The 27,013-nt window shown below is 38.8% G+C and overlaps 2 long non-coding RNA genes across 2 annotated transcripts; both read left to right on the forward strand.

The window, feature by feature from the left end:
• The first annotated feature begins 17,706 nt into the window (after positions 1 to 17,706).
• Positions 17,707 to 18,922, forward strand: LOC127935421 (uncharacterized). The gene is made up of 3 exons (XR_008148087.1): positions 17,707 to 17,953; positions 18,411 to 18,665; positions 18,828 to 18,922. It is a non-coding gene; the product is annotated as an uncharacterized LOC127935421 (long non-coding RNA).
• A 255-nt stretch (positions 18,923 to 19,177) lies between these two features.
• On the forward strand, positions 19,178 to 20,594 carry LOC127935420 (uncharacterized). Its single transcript, XR_008148086.1, has 2 exons — positions 19,178 to 19,245; positions 19,952 to 20,594. It is a non-coding gene; the product is annotated as an uncharacterized LOC127935420 (long non-coding RNA).
• The last annotated feature ends 6,419 nt before the right edge of the window (positions 20,595 to 27,013 follow it).

Raw genomic sequence — 27,013 nt, forward strand, 5'->3', positions numbered from 1 at the left:
AAATCCCCAATGCCCTTTTGTAGTCAATAATCAATATAACCAATATCCCAGAATTCTAATTAAGTACTGCAGTGCAAACCTCAATACCTTATACAGGAGCGAAGAGCTCATGACCGGAGCTGCAGCACAGGAGACTCTGTACTGATGTGATATAGGAGTCCTTGCTGTCCTTCATGCTGCTGTCGCACACACACACACACACACACACACACACACACACACACACAACCCTCTAGTAATCAGTCCCCTAAAGCAGATTCCAGTGGTAGATTTATAGGACTAATAAAGATGTGAACGAGGGAGCTCTCCATGGGACAGACCTGCTGTCAGACAGGCAAGCAGCAGAGACTCGTGGCAGGGCAAGGGCACGGGACGGCTGGCACACACATTATTACTCACCTCATGGATCCAGCAGGGCTGATCGTGAAAGTCAATCGAAGGACAGGAAGTGACCTGCCTTATTTGAAAGTGGGCTTCATGGATGGAGTCCTGTTTGGGCTAGAGCTATTTTCTGCTCTGCTGTGTCTGAGAGTTATTGAGCGTTGAAAAAAATAGTGTGCAGAGTACACTGAGGTCCCTCCAACTACAAAAGGTTTAGACAATGGTTGCATTTAAACACCTTTCTAGAGTTTTATTTTAGGTTTTGATGCCCTTAAGAATATATATATTGTCACGGTTTTACGCTGCCTGAAGGAATACGGAGTCGAGGATAAACGGAATAAGGTTTTTAATATATCCAACACAGGGGATATCCAACATGGAGCACAGAGGTAGACACACGTAAGTAGCAAGTGAGGACAAGTGAGCACAAGTGAGGAGACCCGACCAAACAGAACTGAAGGGACAAGGCTTATGTACAACAGATAATTGGGGAAACACAGGTGGATGGAATCATTAAATTAACAGGGACATGGAACACATGAGGAAGATAATAGACACCTGGGAACTAATCAAACTAAACACGGAAGACAGAAACTGGGTCACGGGCAAAAACAAGCTAAATGAGTCCAGGTGTGTGACAGTACTCCCCCCTCCCGGTAGGTGCGTCCTCGCACCGTAGAAACAACAGAGGGAGGCATGGGTGGGAACCTGGGAGGAGGTTCCGGTGGAGGACGGACTCCCAGGAGGGGGCCAGCAGACAGGGACCACAGAAGGAGGAGCCAAGGAGGAGACGACGGAGGAAGGAGCCAGGGAGGAGACAGGAGCAGGAGGAGCCAGATGGTCCACCAGAGACCAGCCAGGACGGAGATCCAAGGTGGAGTTGACGGCGGGAGGAGCCATGGAGAAGGAAGGGTCGACGACACCAGGGGGCCGACAGGCGGAGACTGCACCGGTGGGTGAGGAGCCCAAGATGGAGCAGCACAGCCGCAGAGCCAGGGTGACGTCGAGGATCCGGAGGGCCTAGGTGGAGCTGAAGGCTCAGGCGACCAAGGCAGAGGCGGGGTCCTGGCAGACCGCTGTGGAGCCGGAGTGACCGAGGATGGAGGTGGAACTGGAGGGAAGGAGGAGCCTGACAGAGCCGGAGGGATGGAGTGACGAGGTGGAACCAGAGGAGAGGAGTCCCGAGGTGGCGGATGGTCGACGACTGACCAAGGTGGAGCCGGAGGGACGAGGGAGCCCGGTGGAGCAGGTGGGATGACAGGCCACGGTGGAGACGAGGGAGCTAAGAGCCAAGGCGGAGCCGCTGGGTCGAAGGACCGAGGAGGAGTCCAGGGCTCGGAGGCTGGAGGCGGAGACAGGGCCTTAACACGCCAAGGCGGAGCTGGAGACTGGCAGTCCAGCGGCGAACCACCGCGCCCCGATGGCGCGGACTGAGGGTGAGCTGCGGGACTGGCTGGCACCAGCAGGGATGACGAGGAACTGGCTGGTCTAGGAGGAGGAGAGAGGAGAAGGATGGGAGGAAGGACAGGAGGATCAGGACTGGACGGAACCAGCGAAAGAGGAGTAGAGGGACCAGCAGGTTTGGGAGGAGGCGGGAGAGGGAGGCTGGGAGGGAATACAGGAAACACAGAAGATTCAGAGCTGGGCGGAACCAGCGGACACACAGAAGATTCAGAGCTGGGCGGAACCAGCGGAGACACAGAAGATTCAGAGCTGGGCGGAACCAGCGGAGACACAGAAGATTCAGAGCTGGGCGGAACCAGCGGAGACACAGGAAACTCAGGGCTGGGCGGAACCAGCGGAGAAACAGGAAACTCAGGGCTGGGCGGAACCAGCGGAGACACAGGAAACTCAGGGCTGGGCGGAACCAGCGGAGAAACAGGAAACTCAGGGCTGGGCGGAACCAGCGGAGAAACAGAAAACTCAGGGCTGGGCGGAACCAGCGGAGAAACAGAAAACTCAGGGCTGGGCGGAACCAGCGGAGAAACAGAAAACTCAAGGCTGGGCGTAACCAGCGGAGAAACAGAAAACTCAGGGCTGGGCGTAACCAGCGGAGAAACAGAAAACTCAGGGCTGGGCGGAACCAGCGGAGAAACAGAAAACTCAGGGCTGGGCGGAACCAGCGGAGAAACAGAAAACTCAGGGCTGGGCGGAACCAGCGGAAATGGAGCAGAGGAAATGACTGGAGGAGGTAGGAGTGGGAGACTGAGAGGGTATACAGGGGAATCAGGGCTGGACGGAACCAGCGGGGAAACAGGAAAATTAGGGATTACCTCCATAGACCAGTCCATCAGATCCAGAGCTTGCTCCTTATGACCTTCAGAGACTGTATACAGCTCACCCTCAGTCGCAGGAGTGTGGGCAGGGCTTTCCTCCACGCCCTCGATCTCCACGAGGACTCCCACGATGCACGGTGTTGCCGGCTCACACACCTGGTCAGTCGCGCTCTCGAGTTCCGGCTCCCTGTCAGTGGATGGCTCGGGCTCTGCGGCTGCGGTGGGCTCTGGCTCCGTGCGGCGTGATGGTGGCTGGCTGGTCTCTGGGTCGGGAGTGGGGCTGGCGAGGTCCTCTATGGGGCAGACGGTGAGAGGCGACCCATTTCTCGCCAGAGTCCACTCCACGTATGCGGCAAAATCCTCTCGAGGACCATCTTCGGACGACAACGCTCTGCATTTGGAGTTCAGGCTGGTGTTGTAGAAGGTGCAGAGCGCGCCGTCCGGGTAGCTGGTGGCATTAGCTAATAGGAAAAACTGTCTGGTATGGTCCTCGAGAGAACGTCCTTCCTGCTTCAGCAGGAGGATGAGGAATTCGGGACGATAGAGGGGATCCATAGACACTAAGAAAAGAAAAGACTGTGAAAAAACAAAAGCAAAACGGAGGGAAGAACACACAGTTTTCTATTTTCTCTTTTGTGGTCGGGTCTTCTGTCACGGTTTTACGCTGCCTGAAGGAATACGGAGTCGAGGATAAACGGAATAAGGTTTTTAATATATCCAACACAGGGGATATCCAACATGGAGCACAGAGGTAGACACACGTAAGTAGCAAGTGAGGACAAGTGAGCACAAGTGAGGAGACCCGACCAAACAGAACTGAAGGGACAAGGCTTATGTACAACAGATAATTGGGGAAACACAGGTGGATGGAATCATTAAATTAACAGGGACATGGAACACATGAGGAAGATAATAGACACCTGGGAACTAATCAAACTAAACACGGAAGACAGAAACTGGGTCACGGGCAAAAACAAGCTAAATGAGTCCAGGTGTGTGACATATATTCATTATTAGTACCAAAAACCATCTCAATATATTTTTACAGCCCCTTTCTCAGGAGCTCTGCTAAGAACAGGTCGATTTTGGCCTGTCTAATTAATATTCACGAGCCTATCTTCTGATTGGCCTGTTGTTTTCTGATTGACGCACGGCCAGGCCAGCCACAGAGAACTAGGCTCATGTATGCTGGAGCCTGCTGTGGCTTGGTGATACTCACTAGTAAGGTAAATAGAAACGCCGGTAATGATGGTCACTGCTGAGGGAAATGTTGTCCGGCCTAACATGTTTGAGCCAACAACAGAAGACAACCACTGAGCAGTGTTTATCTAAGCAGTATGAGTGTGTTTGTGTGTGTGTGTGTGTGTGAGCATGGTGGAGCGCATCCCACGCCGCTGGCCTGATTACAACAAAACAACATCAATCTCCAGAAGCTCAGGGCCTTCAATAAGTGCCCTGCTATTTAGGGAAGGAGCGAGAGAGAGACAGAGAGACTCCCGGAGAGTCTTTAACTCCTCATTCTCTCAGCCTCGAGAGTTGTAGTCACTTCACAAGTGCTTTAATACAGCCACTGTATCACACACAGGCCACCACTAAAAACTGTGTAGCTCTGATCACTTCCATGCTGTCTCTAAACACCTCTTGAGAGCAGTCTTTTGCATGTGTTCTCCATTATGCCTGGACAAACATGTGACCATTTCCACTTGGTCATTCAAAACAGTCATTTTCATGAGTCTCCTCCCATTTGTTTACAAGAGTCGGGTCATAATTTCTGCATCCATGCCATGTCTGTTCATCATTCTCCAACTGCACAAATGCCTGAGATCATATGCTTGCTGATCTCAGAATATCAGAAGAGATCTCAACAACGTCTCCAATTGTTTCCTATCATCCAAGTTACAATTATTTTTTACATATTAAAAATCAATTTTCTCCTAGAAAGTAATTAGTTTAAATGGAGAGCAAAACTGAAACTTGTGCCTTTTCTTGTGTCTTGGGTTTTTCTAAAACACTGTAAACTTCTCACATTTATCACACATATTTCTCTTGCGATGCTTCTGTCTTTAAAATATCAGAAAACATCTCAACAATGTATGTCAAGATATATGTCAAGATGCCAAAGTAAGCAATCAAACGTTATTTTCCCCACAATAAATCTCATATTTCTATTTCATTTAAAGCTCTATTTAAATCTGCAGTCTGTTAGTTTTGCCTCTTGGTCGCCATCTCTGTTTGAAACCTACAACTGCAGTTATTCGCAGAATTATGTTAGGTGAAGAAATGTCATCCGAACAAGCAAGTAACGTGTCTGCCAGTTTTGTCTTGACCAATTGAAAAAGTTTCATGATAATTTTTACAATAAATCGCGCTACCAAGCGTGATCGAAAATCTCGGAAATTCGGAAATCGCCCCGAACTACTCCAATGACAAAACATTATAAGTTTACAGCTGTAAGTACAGTAGACAGTAATGAGTCTTATGCCTTTTCTGGTTTCTCAGATCCCAGCAATATCTCAAGATATCAAAGTTTGCAAAGCCAGAGACTTTTTTACAGAATAAAAAAATAATAATAGTTTCCGTAACATCTTTATTGTTTTCTTACAACACTTCAATGGAGAACAAACTGAGATTCTTGCCTTGTCATGCTTCTCAAGTATTTATCTTGTGAAGAAACTCTCTAAACTTCTCACAGTCTTCACACAAGCTTGATCCTTTTCTTTCCAAAATATTAGAAAAATCTCTAATCGTGAAAAAAAAAAAAAAAAAGTTTCTAATCGTGCTCAGATCTGCCAAGTGTGGAATGAAACTCCAAAGAGTATCTCACATGTATGAATTTGTATTTCTCATTTAAAAAAAAAAAAAATGCAGAAACATTTTGAGCTCCATTAGAGCAAACTTTGCGCATGGTGGTTTATCTCTGGGTACATTTTTGAAATGTTCATACCCATTTGTTCCTCTGTACTCTGTTGTTTCCTTTCTCCCTCTTTTCAGGCCGTCTTTCACAGCCTGTCACTCTCCAGTGCTCATTTGTACGGTTCATTCTGACACGTCGAGGTGAAAGTGTGCTGAGGAGCTGAAAACACTCGTTCGCTTTCACGCAGCGCAGGGCCACGGCGCCTGAATGCAGGAGCCACTGAAGCGTGCACTCCTCTTCTTTAGCGCTCCTCCTCTTTTCTCCCTCGCTCCGCTCCCCTCCTGCCCTCGTCTTTGTTGCCAGGGGTTCGGGGGGTACAGAGGAGCTGGTGCGGGGGTAAGGGGTTTGTGTTGTTGTCTCACTGGGGACTGACTTGCCGTTTCTTAATGGGTTTCATATCGGCCTCCGGCAAACAAAACAGGCCAGGGGTAGCACAGCTGAAAGAGTGCAGTGGACGAGTGAACATTGTTCATGGTGTCTCCCCCCACCCCGTACTCCCTGAAATCCTGCTGTCTCCCACAGAGAGCACACATAGCAGAGGCCCCGCGAGGACAGAGGTAAACACAGCCTCATGTCTGCTCCTTCTCCTCCTCTGACTCTCGCACACACTTTGGTTTTTTCCATAGATCTTTTCTTGCTTTCCAAAACAACATGTCTCTAAACTATATTTGTACCTTTTCTGATTAAAATGTATGTGGGACTAGTATGTCTAAAAGTAACCTCTGCGCTGCCTCTTGAGTTATTAGTGCAGTGATTAAATTATTCCTTATAATAATAATAATAATAATAATAATAACAATGATAAATTTTAAAGCTTAAAAGCATAACAAATACATACAATAAAAATGTTTTTCTTTGCTTTTTTCTTTTTTTAATTCAGCCAGGTTCAAAATTGACAGTAAAGATATGTATAATGTTACAAAATATTTGTATTTATATATTTTCAAATAAAAGTTGTTCTTTTGAAAAGCTTAAAGTGAAACTAATGAAAACTGATTTTGAGATGTGTTTGGAAATCATGATTTTCTCTAGGTTTGATCCCTCCTTTTGTCCGTTTTAATGCCTGCCAGATGGAAAGCATTAGTCCAAACACTTAATAGCGCAGTTATAGCGCACCTCTCTGCAAGAAATCATAGTCCATAGCCTAAATGGTACTGGATGAGTTGTGTAAAGTTTAGTAATTACTGGTTTCAATACTAAGAGTGAGGCTTCTTCAGCAAACACCACTGACTCAAAATGAGCTGCATTCAGATCCAGCATGCAGATGTGGTGCAGTGAGTCCCTCCACAGCTCGCTGGGTAAACAGGGGGCTGCCCATATGGCCAAGGGCCCCGTCTACCCTTCCTCTAAAGAAAGCAGCTGCCTGCAGACTCTGCAGAAAGTCAGAAAATAGGTCGACCCCTCCTGACCACAGCTCCCCTGCTGGAACATATGGGTGTGAACACACACACACACACACACGAGACACATCTCCAGAGAGTGTTACAAGGTGTCAGTGATCGAAGATGGACGACAGGGGTCTGGTTTCCATTAACAGCATTGCGAGGCCCGGACCGGAGAAGTTGGTCAGAAGAGTAGCTTTAGAGGATCCCTCAAAGAAACCGAAATACTTTTCAGAATCTAACTTTGAAATGTCATGTCATATTTAGCAACAGATAACTTATATGCTTAACAAAAAAACGAAGTACAACCATTAGTATCATAACATGTTTCAAATCTCACAGTATGGCAGATATCTTTAGAGAGATGACTCGTGGATCAACATTGTAAAACATTTCATTGTTGTGTAGTAATCTCTTGTCCACATGCTTCTGCTATATAATCAAATTATTTTTTGTATTAATACTAAGAATATTCTATTGTTTTATTATTAATTATTATTTACGTATTGCTTTAATAGTAGTATTTTTGGTAACACTTTATAATAACTGCACACTTTTAATCATTAATTAAGCATTAGTAAACAGATAATTCATAATTTATAAAGCATTAATAGACAGTAATAACCAGTTTATAAATACAGATATAAATGCTTTATTCTTGATTTAAAAGCATATCTATAATGTGTAATTTCATACTTTATTCATGATCAATTTATCATTTCTCAATGAAGTATATCATTATTTACAAACCAGTTATTTAGGAGTTGCCAGTGATTCATAAGATCACAAGAAATGTAGTAAATTCAGGGAGCTATAAAGCATTTAGTAGTGGTCAGTTAACTATTTATGTGAGCTCAACTAAAGTGAGGACTAGTTATGCCTTTTAAAGCATTTATAAAGGATATTTAAAGGCTCAGTTATCTTCTAAAAAAAAAAACAGAAACAAACACAACACAGTGATACAGAACATAGAAATATTAACAGCCTTAATAACTGGTGTGTAAATAATGCTATACTTAATTTAGAAATGCTAAATTGATCATTAATAAAGTATTAAAAAAAAATCTTGTAGTATAACTACTATATAGTATCATTATTTATAAGTAAATAATCATTAACACTAAAATGTTTTTAAAGTCTCTAAAGTTATACTGTATGTGTGTATACTTAAATTTAGAGTGTATTAGTATTATTATAATTATATAAAATACAACAAATAATTATTTATAATTATAATCACCAATAATTATCCCTGATTTTCATAAATCTAACTTTAAGAAATATTGTTAGCACCTTCAGGATAATTAACATGTATTTATCATATGAAAATCATATGTCTCCCAGGTGTATGAGAACAGTATACGTGTGTGTATGTGTGTGTGTGTGTGTGTGTGTGTGTGTATATATATACACACACACACACACAGACAGATTTATATATATATACACACACACACACACACACACACACACAGATTTATATATATATATATATATATATATATATATATATATAAATCTGTGTGTGTGTGTGTATATATATATATATATATATATACTGTTCTCATACACCTGGGAGACATATGATTTTCATATGATGAATACATGTTAATTATCCTGAAGGTGCTAACAATATTTCTCATAAAATACTTGGTTTCAATAGTTAGTCTTCTGTTCAACAACCTAATAACCAATGCGCTGCCAAATTTCTATATTTGTAATTCAACAAAGTGCCAAAATAAATGCACTGAATCAAGTGTCCTGAAGTTTAGACAACATTACTACATTATCGTGCTTAAACCATTTTCCCTTCTCTCAGAGCCTCCAGTTTGAGCTCTTAACACAATAAACAGTTGTTCCCAAAATCCCCAGCTTTCCCAGAGCGATCAGCAGTATGCCTCATACTTCAGCTGTATCTCATAACGTGTAGGTTTTCAGCGGTGCTGCATGGCCCGACTGAGAAGGGAACATTGTTTGCTCAAGTTTCCAGCCGGCATCAGTCATAATGAGAGCAAGCAGGCTAATTGAGCCTTTGAGCGAATGTACACACGGTTTGAACAATTCTATATTGGTGCAGTATAATGTATCATTGTCAACACATGTTATTTTACCTCGTTCAAACACACACACAGAGCGAGAGAGAGAGAGAGAGAGAGGTTGGTCACGGTGGCTATAATGTGTCTGCCCTGCAGCGATCTGCACCCTTCCGCTCTGGCCTTTGAAGCATGCTTCTCTGTTTGCTACCTTTTCATTTTATCACTCCCTTTCTTCTGCACCTCACCTCTTTCCTTTGCTCTCACGATGTGTCTGGTTTGTGTGTGTGTGTGTGTGAGAGCGGTGTGAGCCCAGCTCTTTCCAGCGGCTGTCGTTCTCATGGCCTGCGCTGAGCATGTTGCCTTCTCTTCCTCAGGATGTGGCTGGCCGTGAAGCATCTGCTCTCTTCACCTGACTCAGTCTGTGCACGTATGTGGTGCAGAGAGTAGGTTAGCGTGCCTGTGTGTGCCCTACAGGCCGAACCCGGGGAGTTTCTAATGGAAAGAAATTCATTTAGACAGCACATGGCTTTTTGTTTACATGCTGTTTTAAAAATGCCCTCGTATTTATTTGTGCTGTGCATTTTGTTGTGCTCCATTTTGGTAAGTTCTTCTTCTTTCTAGTGCCCTTTTACATCATATTCACTATTATTATTGCTAATACCTAAAGTTACAAACCATATAGTGACACCCTGGCAAGTTTTGTGTCTCACTTTATAAATGTAAGAGTCTTGTTCATTGTCTCTGGTCTTGATGTTCAGTTGTTAATACGTTCTGTGCCGACGAGAAGCTTTGGCAGATCTAGATGCTTCCATCTGTAACCTGTAATGCTCAAATGAGTAACAAATCACTTTAATTAGAGGCTCAGTCTGTGGAGCTGAGGGGAGAGCACCGGAAAGCCAACTTCTGTTTCCTCTATTACAAAAGAAAAACTTTAAATATAACAACATCGGGCGCAAACACTTCTTGCACTGCACACACACATACTCATAGGAAATAAAAGATACAAAGGAGATAACTTGAATATATCTGTAGATCCTGCAAACAAACGTCTATAGTAAAAAGACATAAGTTAGTAGATACAGAGAAATATTCCAACAGGCTAAAGGCTGTAATTAAAGCAAAAGGTGGTTCAACAAAATACTGATATGAGGGAGTGATCCTTTTTTGTTTGAGTTATATCTTTCACTTGGATCTTATAAGTTGCACTGATTATAATAAAGCTGGATAAAACAGAAACTGTGTTTTCATTCCAGGCTGCAAAGCAACAAAATGTGATTATTTAAATGGATGATTCTTTACTCTATACATCTGAAATACAACCTGTACATTAAATCTCAATTAGCCCTTAATCCATGGTCCATTATTTCACCCCATTTCATAAAACACCAGATAACTATTTTGGAAGCGAGAGGGGATTATATCAGCTGCCCCTTACAGATGAATAAAATTTCCTGGCAAGTTCATCGCGGTGCTCGTTTCATTGGATTTGGCAGATACAATTTAGCAGCATTAATGAGCATTTAATGAGCAAGTCCCATAGAAAGCCATGCAGGCCTTACACTTCTGAAACCCCATCGCCCCACGCTGTATGAACACTGTGTTATCAGTGCGGCATGTTTAACTGTTTGTAATGATGTACAGCTGAAGTGAGGAAGGATATTTGTTAAGAGCTTTAAAAGAAGAGCATCTGAACGCAAGCACACATATGGCTGAAATCTGTGAAAAAACACAAGTACAGTACAGTATATGTATTACGTGTTATTTCTATTTATGAAATACATTGTCATATGAAGTAAAAACATATGAAACCTATTAGCAATTGGAACAATTTCATGTTTTAACAAACAAATCTAGCTCAGATATGTATATGTAATACATTTTTGGACATGCACATGCATATCCGAAATAAAACCCATCAATACATGTTGATATTATAAAAGATATATTAAAATATATCACAAAAACATATGTAATCATACAGAATTGTTTCATACATCTTGTTTTAATAAAGTTGCATGTATAAATAAAGGTTAAACTTTATTTTACATTGTCTTTGTTTCAGTGTAATTATACATTTAAGTACTGAGTAATATTAATTAAGTACATAATATGGTTAGAGTTAGTATGAGGGTTTGGTTTAGGTTTAATCTTTTTTTTTACGTAGATGTAATATGTAACAAGGACATATACAGTATGGTAGATTAATATAATACCATATAAATAAATCATCATAGACATATTAGTAACATTTGTACTGAACATATACACATTTTACTATGGGGATCTATTCAGAGAATGTACACATGTGAAAAATATATGGTCTTACAGGTAACATATATGACAATATCACTCTTGATACAAGGCAGTGTATGTCATATATTACATTTCCATATGGGCCAACACTACCATATATTTATTTTTAATTGAATAAATTGTACATTTTCAAAAGTATAGCTGCTATGTCAATACACACTCACACAGACTAATGCTACAATGCTGTGGCTAATAAACCACAGCAGTACTAAAGAGTCTTAATAATAGTGAATCCGCTCCTAAGTAAGCTTTCTCAAGTATTTCAGCTTTTGTCTTCGCAGGACACCTGTCTCTCTTCAACTCGGCACAAACACAGTAACTGAATCTTAACGCTGCGACAGAAACAGGAAACAAAGGAAGCTGCGTGTGAAGTTAATGCGCGGCTCTGCAGTGGCTGCGCTCACCGGAGGCCCAATCTGTCTGAGGCTTTGTGCACAGGCCCATTAATCCACATTACCGCTGGATTAATTTGGTTTGCGAGGGAGATGTTAATAAATGCACTCTGAGAGGCTGCCTGGGATTGATCACTGCTTCCTGTCGCTGCGTGCTCGCTCCTGTTAACTGGTAGAGAGAGATCCATCAACCCTTCATGCGTAAGTTCACGTGGGGTACTCGAATACTGCACATTTTAATGCATCATAATCTCTCCATCTTCAAAGAACACAATTACTGCAGTCTCTCACTCTCTCTGGCTTTATTTACATAAACTGCCGTTTGCAATAAGACTTAGCCGAACATGCTTAGCACATCCTGTGTACAACAAAAAAGACATTCAAATATCCACATTGTTTGGGCTTCAAGGACTAACACAATTATGGCAGACAGATATCTATCAGCAGAAAATAAACCCAAGTGAGTGGAAGAATTCTGCTGGAGTTTTCATGAAAACAAATGGTATTAATTGTGAATGTGCCCTCATATACTCTCTGGATGGCATTTCCCAGGTTAGTCAAGGCAGTCTGTTGGTTATACTGGGATGTTGCAGGTACAGCAGAAAAGAGTTAGATGCACTTTAAAATGCTAATTTTTATAGATTTTATTTCTTAGCCATGCATTATTGCAGTTACTTAGATGGTGCAGGGCCTAATTAAAAGTTTAAATGTATAATATAGCATATGCATATTTATATATACAAACGCGATTCCAAAAAAGTTGGGACAATGTACAAATTGTAAATAAAAAACAGAATGCAATGATGTGGAAGTTTCAAATTTCAATATTCTATTCAAAATACAACATAAATGACATATCAAATGTTTAAACTGAGCAGGGCTTGAGCCCAGGTCTCCGGCATGGGAGGTGGACGCACCCACAAGGAGGCTAAATGTCTACAGCCGCTAGCATCTGTCACTAGTGCATCTCTTGAGATCGGGGAGTGAGGTTTACCTGCACAGTACTACTCGCTGGCCTCAGTTACACTCACCCCCCTAAACCTCACTCCCATCCGGGTCACGGCACCAACTACTCGCTGGCCTCCATTACACATGGCATCAATACATATCAAAATAGTTGGGACAAGGCCATGTTTACCACTGTGTGGCATCCACTTCTTCTTTTTATAACAGTCTGCAAACGTCTGGGGACTGAGGAGACAAGTTGCTCAAGTTTAGGAATAGGAATATTGTCCCATTCTTGTATAATACAAGCTTCTAGTTGCTCAACTGTCTTAGGTCTTTTTTGTCGCATCTTCCTCTTTATGATGCACCAGATGTTTTCTATGGGTGAAAGATCTGGACTGCAGGCTGACCATTTCAGTACCCGGATCCTTCTTCTACGCAGCCATGATGTTGTAATTGATACAGTATGTGGTCAGGCATTGTCATGTTGGAAAAAGCAAGGTATTCCCTGAAAGAGACGATGTCTGGATGGGAGCATGTGTTGTTCTAGAACTTGGATATACCTTTCAGCATTGATGGTGCCTCTCCAGATGTGTAAGCTGCCCATGCCACATGCACTCATGCAACCCCATACCATCAGAGATGCAGGCTTCTGAACTGAGCGCTGATAACAACTTGGGTTGTCCTTGTCCTTTTTAGTCCGCATGACATGGTGTCCCAGTTTTCCAAAAAGAACTTCAAATTTTGATTCATCTGACCACAGAACAGTTTTCCACTTTGCCACAGTCCATTTTAAATGAGCCTTGGCCTAGAGAAAACGCCTGGGCTTCTTTTTATACCTATAGAGTTTTAGCCGGCAACGGAGAATGGCACGGTGGATTGTGTTCACCGACAATGTTTTCTGGAGGTATTCCTGAGCCCATGCTGTGATTTCCATTACAGTAGCGTTCCTGTATGTGATGCAGTGCCGTCTAAGGGTCCAAAGATTACGGGCATCCAGTATGGTTTTTCAGCCTTGACCCTTACACACAGAAATTGTTCCAGATTCTCTAAATATTTGGGCGATATTATGCAATGTATATGATGATAACTTCAAACTCCTTTCTGATATTGCTCCAGTACTTTTCAACGCAGCATTGGGGGAATTGGTGATCCTCTGCCCATCTTGACTTCTGAGAGACACTGCCACTCTGAGAGGCTCTTTTTATACCCAATCATGTTGCCAATTGACCTAATAAGTTACAAACTGGTCATCCAGCTGTTCCTTATATGTACGTTTAACTTTTCCGGCCTCTTATTGCTACCTGTGCCAACTTTTTTGGAATGTGTAGCTCTCATGAAATCCAAAATGAGCCAATATTGGGCATGACATTTCAAAATGTCTCACTTTCAACATTTGATATATTATCTATATTCTATTGTGAATAGAATATAACTTCATGAGATTTGTAGATTATTCCATTCCTTTTTTACTCACAATTTGTACAGTGTTCCAACTTTTATGGAATAAGGTTTTATATATATGCATATGCTATATTATACATTTATGCATCTAATTAGTATATACTGTATTTAATATAGAATAGTATAGTATAATATAGTATAAACTGTAATTACTTTAAATAGCAGGTTGTGTACTTATAACATCTACCAGCAGAGGCCAACAAGCCTATGCTCACCACCATTTGGCAGCATACTTTTAAAAAGATAACTTTAGATACTTTAAAGATATCCTTACTTTAAAGTATTGTTTTACAATACTTTAAAACTATTTACTTGAATGTAAACAATGTAATATTTTCAGATATTTAACTGAATGTTAATTGAATTATTATTATAGTTTAAATTTATATTAAATGCAATTTGTTGAACTTACAAGTGCTTTTTTGACCCACTCAAGTAGGACTTAAGTGAAAGTGAAAGTGACATTCAGCCAAGTATGGTGACCCATACTCAGAATTTGTGCTCTGCATTTAACCCATCCGAAATGCACACACACACAGCAGTGAACACACACACACACACACACGCACACACACACTGTGAACACACACACCCGGAGCAGTGGGCAGCCATTTATGCTGCGGCGCCCAGGGAGCAGTTGGGGGTTCGATGCCTTGCTCAAGGGCACCTAAGTCGTGGTATTGAAGGTGGAGAGAGAGCTGTTCATGCACTACCGCCACCCACAATTCCGTTCGGCCCGAGACTCGAACTCACAACCCTTCGATTGGGAGTCTGACGCTCTAACCATTAGGCCACGACTTCCCCTTGATTACATCTTTATATGTCATTTTTTATAATTACTTTTTTTCCTGTCTTTAAAATACATGGATGAAGTGTCCTGCTGAATGTACTGACAAGCATCTATTTTTAACTCAGATATACTCTTAATGTTAGTTCTATTGTACCATGTCATGTATTAAAATTAAAATATATTTGTAATTACATAGTTGCAATAATGAAGTTGTAATTTAGTACATTTATTATATATTAACTTTAAATATAAATAACACAGCAAAGTTAAAAGTACTTCACATGTGCTTTAGTGTGTTAAAAACACATCAAAATAAATGTAATTCTTTCAAGAACAACAAAAGATTATTAAATCATAATGATTTAAAATATAGGCTAAAGAAAAAAACGTTTAATATGACATTATTGCAAATTTATGTGTGTTAGGAAACCATCATGAAAGTGCTCTTTTAAGTACATTTAAGAAACATTTTGTTTCATTCTTAATATGTTATTATCTGCATGGAATTTTTCATTCTGGTTTATCCGCTTAAGCAAAGAGGAAATGACTCAAAGAGACTATGATTGAGTAATTAAAACATGAAATGAGTGCTCGAGCAGTCTTTACAGTGTCTCTCAGTGAACAACCTGCATCACAATCCATGTCAAATGCTGCGTTTCTGCTGTATTATGAGCTCTTCTGTGGGTTTTAAAGTGTGTTTTCCTGTGTGAGAAACGTGAGGCCGCCTCTGGCCCTGTGGGAGGAAGAGCCCATCACTGCCTCTGCACGGCTCACAGGCCAAACAGGAAGTGCCTCCACTTACCAGATTAAAGTTCACTGATTTAAAGGGAAACCTTATACTCCCTGATGGCACGTTTTCAATAGAATTATTCAATTAAGTTATCCGCAGATCACTCCACAGCCGATCTCACCGGATAGGGCAGCATGAACGGATTTCCACAACGCACCCGGTTCACTTATGAAGGAGGAAGGAGAACGAGAGAGAGCGAGTCATTTTGGCAGTTCGGCCGTAGGCATAAAACATACTTACAACATCAGCTTCTCCATTTTTCTGATATAGAAAGTCTTAAGTCTAGCTCAGTGACGTTCCAGTCAGAGTATGTCATGCAGGCATGATCTTAAAGGAACATTATCCTAAAAATCAATTCTTTTAATTTTGTATTGCCAGTTTTCACGTTAAATTTAATTTCAGTAACTTATGTTTTGGGATATTGTCCCCGCTGCCCCACTATTAAATTTTTCATAATATTTTTAGTTTGAGTACAGTTTTAGATTTGATTTAAGTCCTGTTAGTAATCTTTGTGCTTTGACTTCAAACTTATTTCAGTAAGTTGCCAACACAACGTCTATCATTTTTTAGTTTCTCATTTGTTTCGTTATCTAACGTTTATATTTTATTACATTTTATTTTATCATTAATTCAATTAACAAAAATGTTTTTAAAATTTTTAGTTATAGTTAGGTATAATAACCCTGATTTTATTGATATTTTGGAGCTCGACGGCACCAGTCTGCATTCACTTTCATAGTATGGAAAAGAGCAGCACCGATATGCTGCTAAATATCTCCTTTTGTGTTTCACAGAAGAAAAATAAATCTAAAAACAGGTAAAAACACGAGGGTGTGTAAATCTCCAGAATGTTTTGGACCAACTCTCCCTAAAATAAAAATTGTAACACTTCACAACAAGAACACATTTATTAACTGCGTACATTAACTTGAACTAACATTAAACAAAACCTTTACAGGATTAATAACTTTCTATTCATATTTATCTTAACATTTAATATAATCTGTTAACATTAGTTAATGCACTTTGTAAATTAAGTTATTAAAATGTATTAAGTTAATAAATGCCATAAAATATATTGTTCATTTACATGGTGTTAGTTAATGCTTTAACTAAGGTTAAAATAGATCTGATAGTGAAGTGTTATCATAAAAATGATGACAAAAGTTATAAAGGGCTTGCTATTTTGACCTGTTTCTTCTTAGGAAGTCTGTTCTCAGAAAGCAGAGCTAAAAAACGAGCACACACACACACACACACACATACACACGATTTCCTTTATAAGTGCATGATAAAGAGTGTTATCAGCTTTTTAAAGGTCCCTGTCCCATTTAAGAGAAGACGCCCAGGTTATATAGACCAAAACTGCTTTGAAAATACACAGTGAGCTGTTTTCCACACATCAGGGTCACCACAGGTTCACTCTCCATTTTCATCTGTCTTGAGAACGAACATAAAAATGCAACTCCTTAATCCTTGTATGTGCACTCACTCAGTGGGAGTAAAGGGACAAACCCGTGTGGCAAACGTGCTGAAGTGTGTGTAGTGTAGGCTGTGTTTCATGACTGAAGGTAACGAGAGGGAGAGAGGTGGACAGATCCTCCTCCACCCGCAAGACTCTTTCCTCTCTCTCCCACAGCGGCCATCTGTCCGTCCAAACCCCCGCACTGAGGCAGCATGAATCAGCCCGAGATATGAGCGCGTGCTCACACACAGATTTGATATCAGAAGCTGTCTGTGTGACTGCACCACAGCTTCTCGATGCTGCACATCCTGCTATTTTAATTCAGCACACATGTTTTCTCAGGGAACCTAAAATGTGCTTCATGTGGTAGCATCTGAATTGAAAGTTGTTGTTTTTTATTAAGGGCCTACATAATACTTAATATGACTAAATTAGTTACCAGTGAAAGTAATCAGATAAGCCAGAAAAAAAGTATTTAAAGACCACAAAAAATGTTTAAAAAGTTGAGATTGTCTCAATTGAGATTAATAAAACTTAAATTAATAAAATAGAAAATTGCACTCTAAAAAACGCTGGGTTGTTTTTTCAACCCAACTGCTGGGTTGAGGCCGTTGGATAGGACTTTGGGATGTTTTAACCCAAGTTTGGGTTGAAAATAACTATCTTTTTTAACCCAGCGGGGGTGGGTTGAGGACGCGGACGTGAAGGAGAGCACGCACGTCACGTCAAAATCGTACGTCTCTCCAGTGCGAGCAGCCGCCATTTTCTCAGCGTGATAGAAGCGAGAAGCGAGTGAAAGACTATGGTAAGTAACGTTAAATATTCAAAATGTAAAGTTATCTTTTATTGTTTACCCGGTTGTATGAAAGGCGGAAGGTTTTATGAAAGGCGGAAACAAAGGAGCTTAACGTTATATCTAACGTTATATAAAAAAAAACGGACGCGGTTTTCGCCTCGGACACGGAGGTCTTAACTGCCTCATGTAACGTTACTGAACGGAGGATGTACTTTTAATATAACGTCTGTGAATGTATTTTGTCATATTTACATAAGATTTTACATTATCTGTTCTCTTTGAGGCGTTAACAGACGGTTATGGTCACGGTTACGCTCATGTGAATTTGTCTTTTTTTTTCGCAGTTAAACTGAATGTATGTTTGTCTCCTAAAGGAAACGGCATTGTGTAGTAAAGACTAGCATAATTATTTTGAGGCTGTTGAAGTGGTAACTGTTAAAAGTATGTTTTACATGTAATATTTCAGACTTGTCAAGCTTGTGTCTTCATTGTCCTCGCGCTGAGAGTTAAAGACACAGAAGCTGTTTGTGTGAGGAGTCACAGACCTGTGTGAGGAGGAGGAGGAGGTGTTCTTCTGAAGAGAGGGACAGACGGTTTAAGGAGAGTAAACTTCAGAATAACATCAAGTTATCTTTATTTTTACTAAGACTAAAATAATGTGTGTGTTTTTTTTAGATGTTGAAATCCAGAGACAAGATAACTTAATTCTTTTGAGACTGATGTAAGTTAAATTATTATTACTTTTTTTTTTTTTTAGAAAATTTATGTTTCTGTTGTGTCCTGCCTGTTAACTTCACATTTTGATGCAAAAACAGTGTGATTTTATATATGTATGTATGTATATGTTAATATTTTATTGAAACATTGATGTCCCTCTTTGCAGAACTCAAACTAACTGGAGTTAAGGACACACAAGTCTGCTTGTGTGAGGAGGTGGTTTTCTCAGCTTCTTCTGAAGAGAGGGAAAGATCGTTTAAGGCAAGTAAACTTCATATTTCATGTTATCAGTTGTTGTTTTTTTACTAAGAGTAAAATAATGTTTGTTTTTTGTTTTTGTAGATGTTAAAAGCAAGAGACATGGGAGATCATCATTCCCTTGAGATTTTATGCAAGTTATTTTTAGAAAATAAATTTTTCTGTTGTCTCCTGCCGGTTTACTTCACATTTTGATGCAACAACAGTGTGATTACGTGCTCATTTCATTAAGACCATTGATGTCTGTGTTTTTTATTGCAGAACTCAAACCAACTTTGGAGTTGTCTGATTTGGAGAGTCATTATTCTTGGTCTTCGCTCTTAGAGGTAAAGTTCACACAAAAAATAATTTACTTGCCCTCAAGTCATTCCAAACCTATAAGACTTTTGTCTGTCTTTACAACATAAATTAATATATTTTTAGTTTTCTCATAATATTTGTTAATCCATTTATAGTTTAGATAATCAGTATTTTCAAGCTTCATAAATATAGAGTTATTTTAGAAGTAAATTCTGATATTTATATATGAATACATCTTAAATTATATGATAGCAAACATGTATGTTCAAAATAAAATATTGGTCTCCCAGACCAGCAATGGAGGACACAAAAAGAGAATATTAAATATATTCATATGTTTTCCAAAAAATGAACAGAGTTTGTATGAGTCTGGAAAAACATGGGGAGAGTAAATTATGAACATTTTAATTATTTGGTGAACTAACGGTTTGAAGAGCAGCCCTCCATGTACGTGAATATTGTGAGGTATGTGAATGTCATGTCTGTTTTAATGTTTCAGTAAAGAAGCTTTCTGAAAGCAATATTTATTCAAACAATATCGCATGTCCTCACACTAGTGCTGCCATTATAGCCTCCTGGAGCGCTGTGGTGGACTGAGACATTAAACAACCGCACAAAGTGTTGAAACTCTAAAACAGATTATTTACCTATGCTTACGGATGTGAATACACCTCTACCTGAAAATGGATAGTTTAATTAAATGTTTAATTTTTTCAAATTTGTTTCTCTTAGGCCACTGATGAAGAGCAGGCGGTGACTGGGATGAATCCTGGTCAGAGAGGAGAATCTTCTTTCCCCTAAACAGCGGTGGTTTTAAAGGAGGACGCTGCCCTGGATGATGTAGAAGATGTCAGATGCTGTGCTGATGGGGTTTCTTCATGATTACATCAGTTATGCTAAAGAGATCATGAAAATTGACCGTGATGCATGATCTGTATTCATGGACAATGAAACAAACTGTAAGTGTATAATTTGTTAAAAAAAAAAAAAGTTAAATGCTTTTTCTGTGTTGTTTAGTAGAAAAGTTTACACTCTGTCATTCATACACCTGCTCACATTCTTTCACACACACACACACACACACATGCGTCTGTTAAAGGTTATAATATCAAAGTTAATGTTGTGATTTATTTGTGTACTGTCATGCCAGAATAGTTGGAAAAAAAACTAACTAATTGTAAATTTATTGTATGTGTTTTCGTATATTTTTATACAATTGAACAAAGTCCAATTTGATCTTAAGTTATATTCATCAAATGTTCAATGCTTTGTTTATGAACTCTGTAGCTGTTAATGCCATCCTTTTCTGCATTTCTTCTAACATGTTACTTTTTGACTTTTCTCTTGTTTTTAATAAATATTTTCCTTTTGGTAATTATTATTTGTGTGTAAAAGTGATATTTAAAATGAACAACATTTGTAGGTTTAATGCCTAGCTCAATTTGGGTTAATTTTAACGTAGAAATGCATTGTTTCCCCACATGGCTGCACTCTGCGAGTTTATTTTCTGCCAGCAGGAGGCGCTAAGAGCGGGAGAGGTAGGTTTCTCCGGTAACGGCTGCAGAGCTGCGGTGAGCTCACAAACGCTGCCTTATCAAGCACATGCGAAATGATATCGAACATTTTCTAAATACAGTAGTTTTCCTTCTGAAATACAGTGATAAAAAAACACCCGCTCTGTTTTTTTAAACCCTGCAATATAGTCATTTTAAACCATAAAAAAGGCAACCCAGCAGGCTGGGTTAAATATGATAACCCAACTGGTTGGGTTAAAACAACCCAGCGCTGGGTTCGTCCCTTTTTGACCCAGCGCTGGGTTGTCAAAATAACCCAAATTGGGTTGTTTTCAACCCAGCAGTTTTTAGAGTGTAGTTTAGGTTTTAGAAATTGTGTATGTGCCTTTGTCATTTTCATTATCAAGTTTTATGTTCAACTTAAACTTATTTCAGTTTGTTCCAAGGCACCTTTTCAAATTTCCATGTACTGTACATTTTTTGTCTGAAATAAAATATTTTCATTTCAGCTTCATTTCAGTTAACTTTAATAATTGCACTTTTAGTTTGAGAAGCGTAACACTATTTGATCAGTTGCAGATGGTGTAAGTGGGAGGGAAAGTGTCATTCTTGAGGATATTTGAGTCATGAATACGTGTGCTTCATTTTCCCAGAAGAGAAAGACTGTAATAACATGGATTTGGTCATATTTGTTATGAGTACACCAGTATAAAAAGCTAACATACGTGAACAAAACCTCTCATTTGAATTTCATGGCCTCTTTAAGGTAACAGTGCATGAATTGACATGGGTATTAAAATAAGATTGTTATATTTGAATAGACCGATTTATCAAGAGTCACATGATCGACTGTGGATGGCCACATACACACTGATACAGTGAGATACAGTGTCAAACCGTTGGCCAGCTGTGCACATCTGCACACAACTGAAACAGACAAATGACTACAGACAGGTCTATTTCTGTCTGTTACTGGTGATGGGTTACACTGAGAATAAAGCACTGGAATTATCCAATAAAGGGGAAATGAGTCTTCCTTTTGGAAAATATGAAAGAAAGGAAGAGAGGGGTTAGTTGTCACACAGGGAAGTTGTAACAAGGGCTCTGTGAAGTTATGAGTCAAAAACCCAGTCATGCAAATGTGTGTGTTCTCCAGCAGTCAATACTATGATGGCGTCTAGAACATTTAACTCTTAAAACCAAGGTGATTTTCTTTTCTTTTTTTTGTGAATTCTGTCATCAAAGTAGAATTATAAAGAAATAAAATAAAAAAATAAAAATACAAAAACAAAACATACATTTAAATTATTTTAAAAAGCCACAAGTTTTTAATTTTGTATTGAATTTTAACTGATATTTATTTCAGTTTTAGTAAGTCCTTCAACTTAAACTAATTTTATTTCAGTTAGCTGGCTAGGCAGGTTTTGATTTTTCTTTCTTAAAGTTTTTGTCTAATTCTAACTTTATTTCAGCTTCAATTCAATTAACAAAAACAATTCTCATTACAGTCTCCCCTGTATATGACTTAACCCTATTACAAATCTATTTCATAGTTATATTGAAAGTTATCCACGTGGCTGCCACACGGTCTTTTTTGTGCTTGAAAAGTCGTCTTTTCTCTTTTCTTTGGTCTGAAAGCTCTTGCAGCTGTGGACAGCTAGAGCTAATTCAAGAGGTTTAATGTGAGAAGTTCTGCTACATACAGAGTGGTGTTTCCATGGTGACAGGGTCGTGGCCTTTGACCTCACAGATCTGCAGAGGGCCTAGGTCATCAGGGGAGATAAAGGGGCCAGTATATTTGTGTGTAGAGGAATTCTAAATAATAATAAAAAATGGATAGAGGATGGGGAGCTGAAGGAAGGAGGGAAGAAGAGATGTGTGAAAAAGAGAGAAAATGCTAATATTTGAATGTGATGCTCTCACGTTACTGGAGTAATAATTAATAATTAATATTTTTAAAATATATTTCAATAATAATAAAAAAAAAGTTATTTAAATTGAAATAATATTTAAAACTATTATTCACTGCTTTTTACAAATGAAGGCTGCCTTGGTGAGCATAAAAACTTAATTTGTCCAAACTTTTGATCTGTAGTGCATAAATTAAAGTGGATAGGGGCTACATGTAAGAACAGAACAGAAAAACAATACATCATTTTTATAAATAGACTGACCACAGTCAACCTATTTTGATCCAGTTATTCCATTCTGAAGGGGAGATGTCTGATTGTTTTCCACACGTAACACGCAGGGTTTGCTGGGGCTGAACCAGTGAAATGAACATTAATATCTGTCATGCTGGGTGAAGCTTCATAAAACACTTATGATGAACTCCAGCAGATCTTGTGTCACACATTATTTCATTCATTCATTCAGACAGACATTATTTTCACAAGTTTTTTTTTTCTTATCTAAATTGTCATTACTTTAATGCATCAAAATGTTGTATTTTTTCATACAATGTCCATTATTATTATTATTATTATTATTTATTATTATTATTTATTTTTTTGCATTCAGCAGACACTTTTATCTAAAGCGACTTACAGTGCATTCAGGCTAACATTGTTTACCTAACATGTGTTCCCTGGGAATCGAACCCACAACCTTGTACTGCTAACACAATGCTCTACCACTTGAGTCACTAGTATTATATTATAACACTATAAAAATTAAATTAAAATAGAAATCATGAAAACTGTAAAACTTAGATACAGACTTAAATGTAATGTATACATTTGATATATATATATATATATATATATATATATATATATATATATATATATGTGTGTGTGTGTGTGTGTGTGTGTGTGTGTTTGCGTGTGTTTGTGTGTGTGTGAAATCTCTAATAATATTATCATTATTGTTCATATTACATAACAATGACATTTACATCCTTAATGCCATAAATGTGTTTATCATGAAAATATTGTAACAATGCAAAAAAAAAAAAAAAATTAATTGAGATTCACCGTTTTGCACTCTTTGTCTTTTGTCTCTATAAGCACCAGTTAATAAGTAATTGTTATTTTAATTGTTATTTAGATTTTTTCACAGTAGACACATGTATCTGCACTGTTGGGAAGATTACTTTTGAAATACTTTGGTTAAAGATTACAAGTTACCTTATTTAAATGTAATGTCACTATTTCAATTAATTGTATTTACTTTACTTTTCGATTGCTTCTCCAAATCTGTAATGAATGCTCAACTGTTAATCATTATGAATCATGTAGAGCAGACAGTGTTAACTTTACTGTGGTACTCAACACTGATCACTGTCAGACTTTCATGTTTCATGTTTTAATGTGAAAATTTATTTTTAAAGCACAGTCGCCACAAAAGCCCCTCTCTTCACTCTGAGATCATTCTGAGGTTAAATACAGAGTTAAAACCATAACAAGAAATAGTTTAATAACTATGATACCGTCTTTGAAATCAAGTTTTTGCATAGCTATGACAGGAAACACTGGCAATCTAACAGTTAATCTAAAAAAAAAATCATATACATAAAAAATTAAAAATAAAACAGTAAAACAATGTGTCCTTTTCTGTGTCTCCTGAAATATTGGTGTCTCATATTTTAGAGCAGCCAGTGCAATGTGGGAAAGCAATCAATTAAATCTGTATGTGGGTGTAACCCACCTTGCAATCTTTAACGTTTTCATAAGTGGAATTTAATTACACTTCTTTTCTTTCTCAGTAACTGTAACTCCATTACATGTAACAAGTTACTCCCCAACACTGTGTATATGTGATCTGTCTGTCCGAAACAGTGAAAAACTGAAATAAAGGGAAAAAAGAGAGGGAGAGAGAGACTTGGGGGCTGTTCCTAATTTTGTCGTCAAACAGTAGCGAGTAGCGTGTGTGGAGCTGTTTATAATAACTGAGAGAAATCTCATTAATTCAGTCAGACTCAGCAGCTAACGCCTTGTATTGTCACGTATCCCCAGGCTAACTAGCATCATCTCCAAGATAACACAAGAGCAATGCTTCACACGTAAACACAAACTTTTCTTTGTCTGCTGATAACGCTTGAAAAACAGCGTGTGACTTGATTGGTTTAGCTGAAGGTTCAGATTCAAATCCAGAAACAGATGTACTCATTTTTAATAACACTGCATGGCTTCCTCGCCAGGCTGAGGCTGTGACCTCATTTCCTGTGTTGGGCTGCTGTAGGAAGACCGGTCAGCCTCTGCCTTTCACACCGTGACAGCCTGAAGAGGGGTGACAGCTGGAGAAATGAGGTTTAATCACAGCTAAATCTACTGAGAAAATGAATGATCAGTGTATTTTTATGTACCCTTTAATACCACGACTGAGGTGCCCTTGAGCAAGGCACTGAACCCCCAACTGCTCCCCGGGCGCCGCAGCATAAATGGCTGCCCACTGCTCCGGGTGTGTGCTCAGGGTGTGTGTGTGTGTTCACTGCTGTGTGTGTGCACTTTGGATGGGTTAAAAGCAGAGCACGAATTCAGAGTATGGGTCACCATACTTGGCTGTATGACACGTCACTTCACTTTAATTACATCAAATGAAGCGTGCTGTGCATGTGTGGTGAACAGTGTGGTGAAGCTCCACTTTATCTGGGTGTTACTATTCATACACAGCTCGTGGAACTCGTGCACAGCTTCAGTGCATCCTGTTAAAAGCCTTCAGCGCTTCCTCTTTTAAAGGTAAAGCAAGTGCAAAGTGGAAAGTGAATAATTATCACTCTAGATCTGCTTTAAGATATCTGACTTTGTTGAGGTGACACACACAGCACTGTGGTGCGTGTAAAATTGAAGGTACATTATTTATGATACTTTGGGTTGCAGGTTTATTAAAGAAAACGTTCTACTCCTGCTTTGAGGTCTAACCTGGCTTCTAATATCAAACCCATAATTCTGCAAATCAAAAACGGTCACACTTTATTTTAGGGTCCAATTCTCACTATTAACTAACCATTAACTATGACTTTTGCCTCAATTAACCCTTTATTTGCTGCTTATTAATAGTTTATAAGGTAGTTGTTAAGTTTAGGGTATTGTATAGGATTATGGATGTTAGGCATTATATGCACTTTATAAGCACTAATAAACAGCCAATATGTTAATAATAGACATGCTAATAAGCAACTAGTTATTAGTGTGAATTGGACCCTATACTAAATTGTTACCTCAAAAACATAACTAACTAACTAAATAAATATTATACATTTATTTATTTAAAACAATAAATAAGGTTACACTTCATTTTAAGGCAATGTTGTCACAGTGTAATTACACTAACAAGAAACAATGATATTAATTAACTACATGTATGTACAGGATTGAAGTTAGGTTTAGGATTTGTAATTATGCATAATTTACTGTTGTTACTAACGTAAAAACATGAAACATGTAATTACATCACCTCAAAATAGTTTTACAAACAAACAAACAAACCATAAATAAAGAAAGAAACAAACAAATGTATTCATGTTTCTTTTACTGAATAAATAAATGTGTATTCATGTGTATTTAACTGAAGAAATATGTGATGAATTAATGAATAAATGAATGTGTATCCATGTTTGTTTTACTAAATAAATAAATAAATGTGTATTATGTTTATTTATTTTACTAAATAAATGTGTAATGAATAAATTAATGATTGAATGAATAAATAAATAAGGCTAGAATTCACTTTACTTTAAGGTAAATTTGATTTATTAAATTATTTTAGTTATTTGACAATTCAGGACCATTACATTTATTGCTAAAAAAAAAAAAAAAAAACCTTCCATGATTGTTAAGTACAGAAAAAACAACAACACTTGTGACTGTAATAATTTGTTTTAATCTTGAGGACCCCCAAATGTATGACATGTGGCTCTTTTGTTGCATTCAATATCTAGTTTTCATGAATTAGACACATTATGCGACCAGGTTACAAAACAACACCATCTAAAAGCTTTTCTTTAAAAGGCAAGTCTAATATTTAGACACATTTGTTGTGAGGCTGGGAAGGCTGAGGTTTAGTTGTACTTTTCGGCCCCAGGCTTCTCCAATAACGTCCAATTGTCAATACATTAGCAAAACCGCACGCGTTCAAACTTTCAGCAGCCGTGAACATGTTAGCAAGCATCGATGTTGCTCAAATGAAGTGATTCATCAGGTCCTCCTGAAAGACCCCTTTGTGGTTCACACTACAGCTTCTCGAAGCGGGACGGGGTCTGCTTCTGAACTGACATTCCAGCCTCGCTTAATTAACCCTGGCTAGCGATAAAGCAGTCATGCTTTTCAAACCAAATCTC

This window comes from Carassius gibelio, chromosome A19, assembly GCF_023724105.1.
Source record: "Carassius gibelio isolate Cgi1373 ecotype wild population from Czech Republic chromosome A19, carGib1.2-hapl.c, whole genome shotgun sequence".
Classification (NCBI taxonomy): domain Eukaryota; kingdom Metazoa; phylum Chordata; class Actinopteri; order Cypriniformes; family Cyprinidae; genus Carassius; species Carassius gibelio.